This window comes from Brassica rapa, chromosome A02 (assembly GCF_000309985.2).
Source record: "Brassica rapa cultivar Chiifu-401-42 chromosome A02, CAAS_Brap_v3.01, whole genome shotgun sequence".
NCBI classification, from domain to species: Eukaryota; Viridiplantae; Streptophyta; class Magnoliopsida; order Brassicales; family Brassicaceae; genus Brassica; species Brassica rapa.
The window spans coordinates 23,928,387-23,944,657 of record NC_024796.2 but is presented as its reverse complement, the minus strand read 5'-3'; the positions used below and the strand labels follow the sequence as shown (position 1 = coordinate 23,944,657).

The following is a 16,271-nucleotide window of genomic DNA, read 5'->3' as shown; positions in this document are numbered from 1 at the left end:
ATATCATAACCTAAATATAAATAATTTAACAACTTAAATTAGAAAAATATAAAAATCCCGGGCGTAGCCCGGGTTAATCCCTAGTCTATATATATATAAAGATGTTGGCCTCTCTCCTGAGAGAGCCACGTCATCAAATAATATTCCCACAAGCTGACACCTGTCCGGGTTAGTAAAACGATGTGTTTTGTCGTCAGTCGATTTCTTACGTTTTTGGGCTTGGAATTGTGATTGAAGATATCAAGCCCATACTGCGTTAATATATGCTACGCCGTGTTGTTATTGATCCACATGGTTTTCTGATTAAGGTTAGACTGTGTTGGTATGTCTCTGCTATTAACGGCGTAGTTTAGGGTTCCACCATGATCGTCGCTTTCTGCCATTACAGCGACTGGTGTTCAGAATTGGTGTGATGATTCCGTCTGTTGGTTTTGATCAAGTCCTTTCACCTTCTTTCTACGAACCGAAACGAGGTAGCTTCGAGATCCATTGCATTAAACATTTTATTTACTCCTTCGGCCACGATATGCAGTTAATGTGTGTTAAATATCTTAGAGGCGGTGCTTTCACTGTATAAATAGGCATGCTTGGTGAGTAGGTGGGGCATCATCTCCAGACAATATTCACACCTAAGAATTGTTACATCGCTCTTGGTCCTCTTCTTTGCACTGTCGTGTGTCTTTCCGTACGGCTCGGCGGAGATGGTACGACGACTGCAAGGAACATGCTTTGCGATGTAATTGTTTCTCCTTTATTTAGTTCATAGTGATTGAGACTAATTTTTACGAAGATTTGGTCAGATCTGATCTCAGATTTATCATGGCAATCAACAATTCCAACTTAGCTCAACTTTTGATGAACAGGTTTTAAGAAATTTTATTCATTTTTTTTTGTTTGGAAGAAACAATGTATCCGTAGGTGCTTCAGCCAAACGCTATCCCGCCGGCGGAGATTTGAGAAGCTCCGTTTCGATGGTAAAAAAAGATTGACTGTTGCCGTTTCTCCAAAACCACGTCGTATTGGTTTCAGTGATCCTGCAGTCTATGAACAGCTCCACAATCCCTCTCGGTTTCTGCTATTAGGTTAGGTGAAAAGATCTTTACCAATTTCATAGATTTCACTATCCTGAAAATTCGTTTATTTAATTCTTTGTTTGCAGCCATCATCAAGGGGATGTCCTATTTGCATCAGAGGCCTAGACTGATATCTTTGATATCGTAATATGGCTGAGAAATACCATATTTTGTTGGTGAAAGGTAATTCTAAGTGGTAGATGGAATCGGTAATGTTCTTTTGATATATTCAGCAGTGTGTATAGAAAAGAAAGATTACAGTACAGCTTGAGGGTTGTTGTATTTTCTCTGCGTGAATTTGCTTAGTAGGGAAGAAGATAAAGTGGGGAAAGAGCTTGACCCAATGTTAGTCTGACTTCCTAAAATTTACCTGATAATAGAGCGAGAGATTGGTGAAGAGAGAGACCAAGACGAAGTGAAGAACATCGAGAGTGCAAGAGCATTGCTTTAGCCTGTGTGGATGTACCATGTCTATGAAACTGGAAGGTTTCACATGGAGGAGTAAGAATATATAGGATGGGAAAAAGATGGTTTGGAGTTGTGGTGTGTTGATATAATATATTTGAGATGAGACTATTAGATTTTGTAATGTTAGGATTCATTGTCAAATCATGGGAAATACATTGACTTACCAGTTTTAATGCATTCTTTTTCAGTCTTCCGTATCTTGCAAATGTGTGAATTTGATCAAATGTGAAATGAAGAATTGATAGTGGTTAATGAACTGGTGGAAGATGTGTTGTTTTGTACCGTAAAACCTATCATATAGTTAGTATAAAAAATGGTTTTTTTCCTTTTGATGTGTTTCATGAAGTTTGTTACACTATTTTCGTTCTATATTTCAAAAGATCTCTAAACTTGAAAACTTTTGTACCAATTATTATAGTAAGTTAGCTTTTTAATTTTCTAACTCTACCTAGAAACTCAAGTGTCACCATAAGCTTTTTGGTAGGCTATGCATTCGACAAAAATTTAATCTTAATCATAAATAACATTCTAACTTAGTTAGTAAGTAGCTTTTGTGTCAAAAAAAAACTTTTGTTTGGCTCTGTTATTCGTATTTTTGGTTTGCTCATCTTTATTTACAAATGATGAATGAATATGCAACATGACATTAATCATTATTACAATATATATATATATATATATATATATATATATACTGCACATATTTTTTTTGTAAAAAAATCACATTTATAATTTTGTTTTTGTTAAATGAAAGTTGATTTGTAAACAATATGTATACTGTACATATTTGTAAAGAATCGGTGTTTTTGTTTTTGTCAAACATGAATATGCAAATTGACACTAATTCACATTTATTTTCCACTTTGTTGTTCTCCAATGTTACCTATAATAATTGTATGTGAAATTAATTCTAATTTATTTGTTTATCAGGCCGATACACTCTTTTGAGGATGATAAATTTCATATGGCTAAGACTATCTCTATAAACAGAATGATGAACAAAAAATAAAAATAAAAAGTTATTCTATTTGTTATAGTTTAACCGTAAACTGATAAGCATAATAAGAGAAATCGAATAAATTTACTTTTAACTAAAAATATCATTAAGGTTAATAATTGTCTAATTATAATAAAATTTAAAATATAATTATTTAATTTCTCTCAATGTATATTTTATTTTAACCGTAAAAATTGATAAACATAATAAGACAAGTCAAAAAATGGCAATTTAAAAATAATATATAGTAAAAAGTTTAATAATAAATATATGTTTTAAAAATATCAAATGTTTCATGGTATTTTGTCTATGTGTCTTGAGAAATTAAATAATTATATTTTTAAATTTTATTACAATTAGATAATTATGATTAATGCTATTTTTAGTTAAAAGTAAATTATATTTTCTTAAATAAATCTGTATTATTAATTTATTTATCCGCCCGCCCGTAGGGCGGGTTTATCCTAGTATACACATATAGATAGATACGTGATCTTTTAGAATTTTTTGTTCAAATTACATGACGTTTTCAGCTTTTGTGTAATGTTTATAACTTTATATATTTTCGAGAAAAGGGCTAAAACTTTTTATATTAAACAGTTTAATTTTAGTGGTTTAATTGTCGTTGTGTAGATGTTTATATAATAATGTTTATGGTTAAAAAATATTTAAATTAAACATTTTCTTAATTTATGCAGACAAACCTAATTAAAACATCAAAATATACAAAAATAACGGAAGAGGTAATAGGAAAAGGATCACTCAGCCAGACTAAGAAGATACGATCTGTCAAAAGAGAGAATTGGTGGATTAAATGGTGACATAAGAGGGACGGAAAGTCTCTTTATACTACCAGACTTCAGTTGTTACTTGATATGACGCACAAATCCAACAAAAGAAAGATTTCTAAACGTTTCTTGATATAACGCACAAGTCCAACAAAATAGAAAATGTTTACTTGGAGATAACCTCAACAAGAAACAAGAAGTGTTCTACAAAGAACAAAGGAGATAAACTCACAAAATAAAGGGGAAAATTCATTGTCTTATTCATGGAATGAGATTACATATTTATAGTAGAAATGGCCAAAGAAAGACATAAAGAGATTGTGAAAAACTAGAAACTTAGAAACACACAAAAAAAGACTACGATTAAAGACTTTTGTAGAACCGAGATGTTGAATTTTGACTTGACTTTGACGAAATCAATGCAACCCACGAGCAGGACTTCTTTGTTGACTCTGTTCAGATATTTCTTGATAAGAATGAGTTTGAAATGGACTGAAGAAAGGGCTGGTCGAATTTGGTAAGAAATAAACCCGTATTGCACTTTTTATGAACTTTTCTTTAAGCTGAACAAGGCTCATTTCGCCCATCAGCTAAACCAGCTCCATCTTCAGTGTCACTTAGTTCACTCAGCTCCAAAGTAGTGTAACTTAGCTCATCCAGCTCCAACGTAGTGTCACTTAGCTCACTCAGCTCATCCAGCTCATCTACTCTCACTTCAGCTGGTTTCAGCTCATGCATACTCTCTTCAGCTGGGTCCAGCTCGTCCACACTCTGTTTCAGCTCGTCCTCAGTCTCACCAGCTGGTTTTAGATCAGTATGCTCACCATTAATCCATCCTAGTTTGTTCTTTGTTGAAGAATCATCTGGCTCAGCCATGGTCGCATCATCCTGGCATGGGTCTATGATCTGAGGCACATCAGGAGGAATTGTTTTTATGTTATTTGTTCTCCCCACTACCACTTTTAGTTTCTTCGGGAATTGAGATTAAATCCGTGGGCCCCATCCCATTTGACGGACAGTGCGTTAATTTTTCCAAAATTCGAAATCATTGTATACTGACCTTGCAATTATCATCTGACTTTTTCTCGTGATTTAGTCTCACTCGCATTGTATCGCAAATCACTTTCCAATAGGTCATCCATCCTTTCACTACTCCAGCCCAAGCACGCTTAACTTTAGAGTTCTAAAAAGGATGTGTGGCAGAAAAGTAAGTCAACTTTGGTGACATAGGTAGTCAAATCAATTCTCTTAAGCATTTCCATATATCACAACTCTAGACGTTATAATTCACTCCCTCTCAAAAAATGCAACGTCCTCGTTGCGCCTCACGAGTCTCAAGACGCCTCTCGAGTTGGAACCAAGATGGCTAACCAGCTCTGATACCACCTATAACGCCCCGACCGGCCACGACTAATATGGGTCATCCACGCCCGTTCTCTCGTCCCGTTGGCCCCATCCCGTCTAACGGGCGGTGCATTAATTTTTTTCAAGGCTCAAAATCATTGTTTACTGACCCTGCAATCACCATCCGACATTTCCCCGTGCTTTGGTTTCACTTGCACGATATCGCGAATCACTTTCGATAGATCACGTATCCTTCACTACTCCAGTTGAAACATTGTAAGACCCGATCCTCGATTCCTCAATCCAACCAGACCGCGGCCTCACAAAACAATGCAACCAATTCCATCTTTCATATTCAAGTTCAAGTGTTAAATAATTCTAAGTCTTTTTCAGAGTTTTGAGGTTCCAACATTCACACTTAAACAATCAAGCATCAACTAATGAAAATAGATACTTCATAGATATTAACCAAGGTTCATACATCATTCATCATCCTAAATAATAAAATACATACTAGAATCGCATAAGTTCACAAGTTGCACAATAGGCTACAATAATCACACAATTTTCAGAATCAACCCAATCACCACACATCTTCCCATGGCCGCGGTTCTCATGGTGCTTTTCCCTTACCACGGTCTATTTCGGGTCCTGGATCCAACACAAACAACCACACAATCACAAGGTTAGATTACAAAACAAGAATCAAATCACATTGCATGGTCGGATCCAATCTAGTCAAGAACAATCATCAAAAATGTCAAATCTGACCCCTTTAAAAAGAGATCCAAATACCAAATAAAATTCATGATAATTCATGATAATTCAGAAGAAAAATATTCCCATAAACAGATTCAGAAGAATCGGCTCAGATCATAGTGATCTCGGCCATGAACAGCCCACACAAGAACAAGGGACTTTCATGGAAATTGGATCAGGCCAAGGCCTTAGGATCAATGAATCCTTTCCTGTAACAACATAAACCATTCCAAAGCACAACATATAAGAAGAAACAGAGTAGAAAAAGTCAGAGTAAGGAGTAGCCAATCGATCCAAACCGGCTAGGCTCACACGGCCATCATCCGCGGCCTTGTCCGGTTACTCTTGGCCACACCTCTCACCTTAGGAGTTCGGTCTCCAGGGGCGACTTCCTTCTCTTTCTCCTTTGCCTTCTCCTTGTCTTTCTGTCTCAAATCCATCCTCTTGATCACACGCCCAAACACACCAGGAACACTCAAGAACAATCTCTTGGATCAAATCGGCCGATCCAAAGTTTCTGTCTCTCTTTCTCTCTTGAATTTTCTCTGTGTTTCTCTCTGTGTGGAATGAGTAAAAACCGACCAAAATGATCAGAAATGAGAGAGAGAAGACGATTTAAACTGTCCCCAACCGCCTGGGCGAACAGTTACCAAAATCCCTTCCTTTCTTCCCAAAACCGTCCCATAACCGTCCCATAACCGCCCTTGGCGGTTTCTCCCCTTTTCTTCCTTTGGCAAATCGATCACTGAGCCTCAGCTCACACTCTGGGAGCTTGCCCGCTCCCTATCCTAAGCCTAAGACCCATTTTGTCGAACCGTCCTGCACCCGGACCATCGGCTCGCCCAGTAACCGTCCCGGACTCGCCCACACTGATCCGAACCAGAACGCACCGTTCACTGGATTGAGCTGACCCCCAGCTGTTCCCAGCTGATTGAGCTAGCCCACCAGCTCCTGTGAGCTGAACAGATCATGGTGAACTGATTACCAGCTGAACCGAGCTGATTGAACTCAAACCAACACTCGTCCAGCTGCCTAAACACTCACCCAGCCCCTTTACCCTTATTTCCATCGTATCCTGGTTAAGTCTCAGCTGACTGATGCCCTTAACCTTCATTCAAGGCCATGATATGCTTGTCTCAAGGTCTAATGACCTGACTGGTGCGTCTCCCCGCACCATGGCCCGTCCGGCCGATCCTATCTAGGATCGGGGACATGACAAGTCTCCCCCACTAACTTGGGATTCGTCCTCGAATCCTTGTTAAGTGTTTCATCAGGAAGAAATTGTCGGTACCACTCCGGTTACATTGTTTTCATCTTTGCTTCTGTTTCCCAAGTGATGAGGTCTTTACCATTGTAATCCCACACCACTTTGATCATGGGAACTGTCTTCTTTCTCATAGCTTTCTCTGACCGATCCACAATCCGAACCGGCAAGGTTTCCAAAGTCAGGTCCTTACCAAGGTCAGCAGGAACCTCAGGCAAGACAATGTCTTGTTCAGACAAGCATTTCCGGAGTTGGGATACATGGAACACATTGTGGTATGCATCCATTGCCGATGGCAAGTCCAACTTGTATGCCACTGCACCCACTCTCTCTATGATCCTGAATGGACCCAAGTACCTAGGGTCCAGTTTCTTTCGCCCAGAAATCCTGGTCCTACCCTTAAAGGTAATCATCTTGAGATACACCAGGTCATTGACCTCAAACTCAAGATGCTTCCTACGCTTGTCCGCATAGCTCTTTTGGCGGTCCTGCGCCTCTTTCATCTTCTCTTTGACCATCCTGATCTTCTCAGTGGTCTGTTCTACGATCTCAGGTCCCAACATGCTACGCTCTCCCACTTGGGTCCAACATAGGGGTGTCCTGCACGGCCTACCATACAAAGCCTCATATGGCGACATACCAATGCTTGTATGGAAGCTGTTATTATAAGCAAATTCCACTAAAGGTAAGTGTTTTTCCCAAGACTCTCCCCAGTCTAACACACATGCCCTTATCATATCCTCTAAGGTTTGGATTGTCCTTTCAGACTGCCCATCCGTTTGAGGATGATAAGATGTGCTCATATTCACTCTGGTTCCCAAGGCCTTTTGGAAAGCCTGCCAGAAATAAGAGGTAAATCTTGGATCCCTGTCCGAGACAATGCTTGCTGGAACACCATGCAACCTCACTATCTCGTCTAGGTACACTTGCACTATCCTGTCGACCCCATCCCCTTTCTTGATGGGTAGGAAATGAGCCGACTTGGTCAGCCGATCAACCACAACCCATACCGCATCTTTCTTATTCCTGGTCGTGAGAAATCCAGTCACAAAGTCCATTGTGATGTGATCCCATTTCCATTCTGGTATGGGTAGGTTCTGAAGTAGACCACTGGGAACCTGATGTTCTGCCTTCACCAGTTGACAAGTGGGACACTTAGCCACCCACTCTGCAACATCAGATTTCATCCTCACCCAATGGTAGTACCTTTTCAGATCCCTATACATTTTGTTCAGTCCAGGATGAACTGAAAACTTGGACTTATGAGCCTGTCTCATAATCTCTTCTTTGAGTTCCTTATCATTAGGAACACTGACCCTACCATTGACCAAGATGGTACCATTGTCAGTTGTCTGGTACTCAGTCTTGTCATTGGCGGCTACCTTCTTTAGATTTTCATCCAGGCCCTGAGCTTGCCTGATCCTGGTCAGAAGATCGGCCTGGTTCACCGCCTCCAATCCCAGTTCATCATCTTCATGAATGCAGCAGGTGCATTGGTCAGTCCGAACGGCATGACCACAAACTCATAGTGACCATACCTAGTTCGGAATGCTGTCTTCCTCACATCACCTGGTGCAATGGGGATCTGATGATACCCAGAGGCCAAGTCAATCTTGGAGAACCACTTGGCTCCACGGAGTTGGTCCAACAACTCATCAATCATGGGTAAAGGGTACTTGTTCTTCACAGTCACCCTGTTCAAACCCCTATAATCAATGCACAACCTAAAGCTACCATCCTTTTTCTTAACGAATAGGACTGGTGCTCCCCAAGGTGATACACTAGGGCGTATGAACCCCTTCTCAAGCAACTCCTCAAGTTGCTTCTTCAGCTCTGCCATCTCAGCTGGTGCCATTCTATATGGACTTTTTGATAACGGGACCGTTCCAGGTTCCAATTCAATGATGAATGGGTCAGTCCTATCAGGGGGAATGCCCTGTAGTGCCCCAAACACATCCTGAAATTCTCGAACCAACGGTATACCCTCTGGGTCACAGGCCCCTACAACCTCATCAGTGTAAATGGTAGCCAAAAAAGCCTCACAACCATTTCCAAGCATCCGTTCTACTTGGACTGCTGAAACCACCAAACTACAAGAGGTTGGCTTGATTCCTTGGTACTTGATCGGGGGTCCAAACTCATTCTCAAGTTGCACCCTTCCCCGGTGACAATCTAGAGTTGCCCGATACTTTCCCAACCAGTCCATGCCCAAGATCACTTCATGATGCTTAAGGGGGACAACAATCAGATCTATAGGCATCGGCCTATCTAAGATCACCACAGGGATGTCCTTAACCAGACCGAGTGAGTTCATAACTTGCCCTCCGGCCGCACTCACTCGTTCAGGACCATCCCATGTTCCATACTGGAACAAACCTTTTCCTATCATACTTGGACTCACAAAACTATGTGTAGCTCCAGTATCAAATAGTGTGTGTGTTTCCACACCACCAATACTTAAGGTCCCTACACAAGACCCGTCAAAGTATATCTATCCATCCTAGATTTTATACCATGCAATTCTACTGGAATTGTAAAAGTAGTTGTCTAGAGTGTTACCATTGATCGCTTGGAAAGGCAGAGCCCCATCCACATCCTTGGATAGCTCATACACACGAGGTGTGGAGGTCTGGCCTCGTCCCTGAACTGGCCTGCTAGCCTCCCCACGTCCCTTACTTTGGTTGCCTTGCAACTTAGGGCAGTCCCTGCGGTAGTGGCCCTTCTGGCCGCAGTGGTGACAGGTCCTGGACTCACCCAACGGACTTGGACAATCCTTGGCTGAGTGATCCATCTTACCACATCGAGTGCAGGCACCCATGGCCTTCCAGCACTCTTCACCGTGGTATCGTCCACACTTAGGGCACTCTGACCTACCACTTGAGGTTTTACCCTCCTCGGTCGAGTCCCTCTTCCTCTTCTTGTCACCACTCTGACCCGAGGATACCACCACACTCTTCAGCTTCTGCTTACCCTCCTCGGTGAGGTTGGTCTCCAGCAAGGCCATCCTCTCAACCAACTCAGAAACCGTGGGGAACTTACAAACAGAACAGTAGGTTCGAAGTTCCACCCTTAGGCCTCGGATGAACCTTCGGACTTGAACCTTCTCATCCTCCAGTTCTCTTCCCACATACCTTATGAGTCGGTTGAACTCTTCTTCATACTCACGAACAGTCCTCCGTCCCTGAGTCAAGTCCAGGAACTTGGACTCCAAACGATCCCACGCCTCAGCAGGAAAGTACTTATGGTTGAACTCAACCTCAAAGTCAGCAAAATGATCAATGGTGCCATTGGTACGCTTGTCCAAAGCTAACCACCAGTTATGTGCATCTCCCTCCAGGAAGTGTACTGCTATGTCCTTCTGGTAGTCCTCAGGACAACGCGTGGACTTGAAGTTCCGAACCAACCGGGTTCTCCACTCGTCCGCCTCCATAGGATCAACACTTCCAGCAAAGTGTTTGGTTCCCAACTTGGAGATATGCTCCAGCACCTTCAGGTAGTCCATACCATGCACTGGCCTGACCGGTGGGTCTATCTCAATCACCTCGGCCACACGGCCAGCACCAACATCGGTCACTCCAGCAGCAACCCGAACCGGGGGATTAGCCTGTCCTACGGACGAGTTCACCAATGGTGTGAACGCCTGTGTCAAGGAGGCTATCTGAGCTCCCATGACCTGCATAGCTTCCACCAAGCCCCTTATGGTCGGCTCAATGACCTCCTCAGCACCAGTGACCCGAACATTGTTTGCATCAACATTCTGGCCACTCCCAGCACCAACGTTGGATGACCCAGTATCTTCTCCATGGACTTGCTCTTGTTGCTCGTCCACATTAGTTTCATTAACCTCAGTAGGAAGAGTTGGACCCACTGGGAGTCCGGTGCCATTATCCACCTGCTCCACCAGAGCCGGTAGCACTGTGGTTGGAATGGTTCCAGCTGGTAACACTCCGGTCTGTTCAGCACCATCCTGCCCCACTGCTCCAGACGCCCCAGTCGCCTCCTTTCCTTTCCGAGATTTATACCTTCTTGTTCCCTTAGGAGTTACAAACACAAACAAAATGTTAATTCACAACTGAACACACACCTCAATCACTCCTAAGTTAATCAGTAGAAAAGATTACTTAGAACCCAACTATCTCACCATGAGTCCAAACGGCCAAGTGTGTGGTGAACCAATAACCCAACAAATCCTAGAATCAAGAATGCTCTGATACCAACTTGTAAGACCCGATCCTGGATTCCTCAATCCAACCAGACCGCGGCCTCACCAAACAATGCAACCAATTCCATCTTTCATATTCAAGTTCAAGTGTTAAATAATTCTAAGTCTTTTTCAGAGTTTTGAGGTTCCAACATTCACACTTAAACAATCAAGCATCAACTAATGAAAATAGATACTTCATAGATATTGACCAAGGTTCATACATCATTCATCATCCTAAATAATAGAATACATACTAGAATCGCATAAGTTCACAAGTTGCACAATAGGCTACAATAATCACACAATTTTCAGAATCAACCCAATCACCACACATCTTCCCATGGCCGCGGTCCTCATGGTGCTTTTCCCTTACCACGGTCCATTTCTGGTCATGGATCCAACACAAACAACCACACAATCACAAGGTTAGATTACAAAACAAGAATCAAATCACATTGCATGGTCGGATCCAATCTAGTCAAGAACAATCATCAAAAATGTCAAATCTGACCCCTTTAAAAAGAGATCCAAATACCAAATAAAATTCATGATAATTCATGATAATTCAGAAGAAAAATATTTCCATAAACAGATTCAGAAGAATCGGCTCAGATCATAGTGATCTCGGCCATGAACAGCCCACACAAGAACAAGGGACTTTCATGGAAATTGGATCAGGCCAAGGCCTTAGGATCAATGAATCCTTTCCTGTAACAACATAAACCATTCCAAAGCACAAAATATAAGAAGAAACAGAGTAGAAAAAGTCAGAGTAAGGAGTAGCCAATCGATCCAAACCGGCCAGGCTCACACGGCCATCATCCGCGGTCTTGTCCGGTTACTCTTGGCCACACCTCTCACCTTAGGAGTTCGGTCTCCAGGGGCGACTTCCTTCTCTTTCTCCTTTGCCTTCTCCTTGTCTTTCTGTCTCAAATCCATCCTCTTGATCACACGCCCAAACACACCAGGAACACTCAAGAACAATCTCTTGGATCAAATCGGCCGATCCAAAGTTTCTGTCTCTCTTTCTCTCTTGAATTTTCTCTGTGTTTCTCTCTGTGTGGAATGAGTAAAAACCGACCAGAATGATCAGAAATGAGAGAGAGAAGACGATTTAAACTGTCCCCAACCGCCTGGGCGAACAGTTACCAAAATCCCTTCCTTTCTTCCCAAAACCGTCCCATAACCGCCCTTGGCGGTTTCTCCCCTTTTCTTCCTTTGGCAAATCGATCACTGAGCCTCAGCTCACACTCTGGGAGCTTGCCCGCTCCCTATCCCAAGCCTAAGACCCATTTGGTCGAACCGTCCTGCACCCGGACCATCGGCTCGCCCAGTAACCGTCCCGGACTCGCCCACACTGATCCGAACCAGAACGCACCGTTCACTGGATTGAGCTGACCCCCAGCTGTTCCCAGCTGATTGAGCCAGCCCACCAGCTCCTGTGAGCTGAACATATCATGGTGAACTGATTACCAGCTGAACCGAGCTGATTGAACTCAAACCAACACTCGTCCAGCTGCCTAAACACTCACCCAGCCCCTTTACCCTTATTTCCATCGTATCTTGGTTAAGTCTCAGCTGACTGATGCCATTAACCTTCATTCAGGGCCATGATATGCTTGTCTCAAGGTCTAATGACCTGACTGGTGCGTCTCCCCGCACCATGGCCTGTCCGGCCGATCCTAACTAGGATCGGGGACATGACAAACATGCTTTAACCCTGAAGTTCTAAACAAATGTGTGCAGAAAAGGTAAATCAACTTTAGTGACATAGTTAACCAAATCAATTCTATTAAGTCTTTTCATATATCACAACTCGGGATGTTACAAAAATATCAATGGTTATATGAGAGTTTTAAACATAGTAAACCATTAAAAGACTAACTGGATAATACACACTTGAAATATATAAAGAACATCGCTATTTCATGTGCCAATGCGAAGTTCACATTATAATGCTAGGCCCCAAAAAGTACCAAAATATAGTCTTTTAAAATAAAATTTGGGACCTGTATACAAAAACTTTTTGAGCCCTTGGTTTGGTAGCGACGGGGACGACCCGGCGCGAGGTGGAAAGGCATGCATGGGACTGTACCATGTGCGTGTCACGTGGTATAATTATAGTGTCTTACTATTTGATTAAGACACGTGGACCACTATTACTGGTTAACAGAACCCATCAACATCTGCTTAAGGAATAAGGACGCATTAGCTCTTTTGAGAAAATTACAGCTGTGATCATTTTTTTTTGTGGGTCCAGAATCCAGATCATAATATGTACCATACGTTTTGATAAATGGTGAAATATCACATAACGAACATCAGAACATGTATGTGTAAATGTTATTATATCGCAAACCAAAAAGACATTGATGTTGTAGGTACGCCAAACTCTCGATACGTTTCGATCCAACGATATATAATCTAGTTTTGTAATAGTAATCGTGATATTATAGACTTAGTTTGTATTTTAATTTAATGTAATTTAGTTATATAATGTGAAGAACCAACATAATGGATGATTGGTGATGTGACTCGTGCTCTCGTTTCTTCGGTTGCACCATGTGAGTAGGTGCGTGTTAGAAAATATGTCGTTAACAAACTATGCCTCCTCAAATACTATCTTAAACAATTTGCAGCGTCCCATGATTGGGTCATAACAAGTAGTATTAGGTCAAAGTTCAAACTCTATATATTCGTCTAGAAAATAAAATAAGGATAAGATATCTATGTTGTTGGGTTGGGTATAATTGAGGTCTCTCTTGTGTGGTTTGAATAATACAAATTTGAGCTCTGAAAATGATATAGTGAAAGTATTAATTCTTAATCATTGCGATTTTTTTTGTTATCTGAGCAAGATCATTTAAATCACAGATTTTAACAGAAGTAAAACTTTTAACATATGATCATCGTTTACAACATTTTTGCAGAATATCATTTAATGGTCAAGAGAAAGGGGGTTCGGTCTGATTTCTGATCCCTCCTGGCCAAAGACCAGTTTTTGCTGATAATTTTTGACATGCCCAAAACATCATTTTCATCAGAGTTCAAATCAGAAACGCAACAAAACCAACCTCTCGTCTAGCCACTAGCCTACCTCTAATAAGTAGTATAATTGTAGATTTATTAACCTCTTAAGACTATTTTCTATATCACTTCCGGGGAACAGTCAGGGGGTAGTTATTTTTTAATAGGGGGCAAATCATGTATAAATATAAACATAAGACTAATATGTGAAGTTTAATAGGAAAAATAGCTAAATTTTGCCACTGGGAATAGTTCAGTTCAGTTCCACCTCCTTAACACAAGTAGATTCACCACTGGGAATAGTTCAGTTCCAGGATTTGGAAATAAGAAGAAGTCTAAAAAAAGCAACCGAGCTGTTCGCCCTAGAGAGAATATAGACACGCCGCCGCCGCTCTCATCCCTCGACGCCGGTGAGGCCATGGCCGCCGGCGTCGGGACCTCTGTTCCGTCTATGTCTGTTTAACGTCTTCTCATTTCGTCATCGTCGTCTTTAGCTTCTGGACTCGTTCTCTCGTCGTCACTCACGCTGCTGCTTCCTTGGATCCGTTCGTCGTCACCTTCTCCCCTCCAATCTGGGTTACCACCACCTCCGCTGCTCCTCTCGCCGTCGCTTCTCACCCCACCCCTCTCTTCTCCGCCGCCTTTCACGCTCCACTCGTCGTCGCCTCTATCATCGCCCCCTACCCTCTCTGTAAAATCAAAAGAGTCAGATCTACTAAGTATGAGGATGGGCTCACCAGATCTCTCTTCACCACATCCACGGATTATCCACATCCACCGACACAGCAAGTTCTCGCATCTGCTAATCTATACGAATGCTCAGACACACCGCACATGAAGTATTATGATGTATGGGGGATCAGTTATGACTTGATTATTTCTTTCTGGATTCGACACGGTAATGTCGAGGTCCTAAGGCTTGGATCTGTCACAATTTTTGCTCTGTCATTACACTTCAGCATATTCAGAGTTTCCGTGAAGGTGAACCCGAATTCAATGTCGGAGTTCTTAACCGTTTTGGCCACCAACGACAATCAGCCCATACCTGTTTCATCCATAGTTTGCTCTTCAGTGTCAAACATATCTATGGAAACGAAGACATTGTCAGCCTCAACTGTCCTTCCGTTCTCACCGAGCATTAGCCTTTCTGGGGTTGTTGAGGCTCACCTAGTCTCTCCGGACAGTCTCATCGTATACAGGGTTCACATAGCCCAAACAGTCTCTGCTCCTCTGTTCATGATTATCAGAGCCAAATCTAGGCAGACAAGGCCTTTTCCTACCGCTCTTAGCTACGGCTCTAGAGTCTTTCAGCTGTTCTTACGGGCCAACAGTTTTCGACAGAGTTCCATCGAGATTCCGGGACAAGATCATACTCCAATGCTCTTATCAGTTACGTACACCTTATCTAAAGAAAAGGAGAGTCTCCCATCACCAGTGTTGGTGTCCACCAACCGTCTTCAAACCCGCTGTTTAGGGTCCCCCGTCGTCGGTTCATACTCCGACTTTAGTATGTTCTTCGGAACATCAGTTTCAGGGTTTCAAGTGAAGCATCTCTACGGGTATCTTCGCCCCTTTAACACACTTATCGCTCTATTTTTCGTTTATTGTTTAGCCGTTGAGATTGACTCCGGTTGTAATCGTTTGAACCCGTTTGATTTTTAGTTTAATATAAGCTTTCGTGACAAAAAAAAAAAGGAAATAAGAAGAAAAACATCAATGTCATCGCAAGTGAATAAGTTTGTGTTTTTAATTCAACGATCCAACAGTACTTTTGACCTAACTAATAAGTTTCTCCCTCTTGTAATTTTTTTGTCGCTGTTCTGTAACAACGAATACACGTTTTAATTTATTTGGAATCTAAAAATTAATTTACATTTACAAAAAAAAAAACGACTTACAAAGATACTGAAACACAGTATAATTCGTGTTTTGTGATAGCTATTTGTCAAGAAACAATAAATATTCGACAAGTTTTTTCTTGCAACTTTTAAAAGTTTGGAAACTTCACCACCTTTTTATGTATGATGGCTCGTAATCAAATGCTAACGAAAGCAGTCATAACACGTCTATTCAACAAAAACTGTCCACGTCCCGCCAGAAACTCACCCACTTGCGTTTTACCACGTGTCCCCACTCAAACTACACAGCCATTTAACTAATAAACTACTAATAAACAATTAATAAATTAATTACACTTAAAACGTAATCGTGTGCTGATGATGAGTGATGACACTATCACTAGCCTCTCTATACGTCTATATAAGAGGGCCTCCCTTCTTCTAAAACCAGTACTTTCTTCTTCTATAACGGTTTATTTCTCACTAAAACCAACCTACTCACCGGGAAA

At 41.7% G+C, this 16,271-nt stretch overlaps 1 long non-coding RNA gene across 2 annotated transcripts; it reads left to right on the top strand.

The window, feature by feature from the left end:
- Positions 1-1,733, top strand: LOC117131669. 2 transcript variants are annotated; one of them, XR_004454838.1, is made up of 2 exons: positions 1-473; positions 556-1,733. It is a non-coding gene; the product is annotated as an uncharacterized LOC117131669 (long non-coding RNA). The 2 variants fall into 2 exon arrangements; XR_004454837.1 differs by having other exon boundaries at positions 2-473; positions 582-1,733.
- Positions 1,734-16,271: the final 14,538 nt, after the last annotated feature.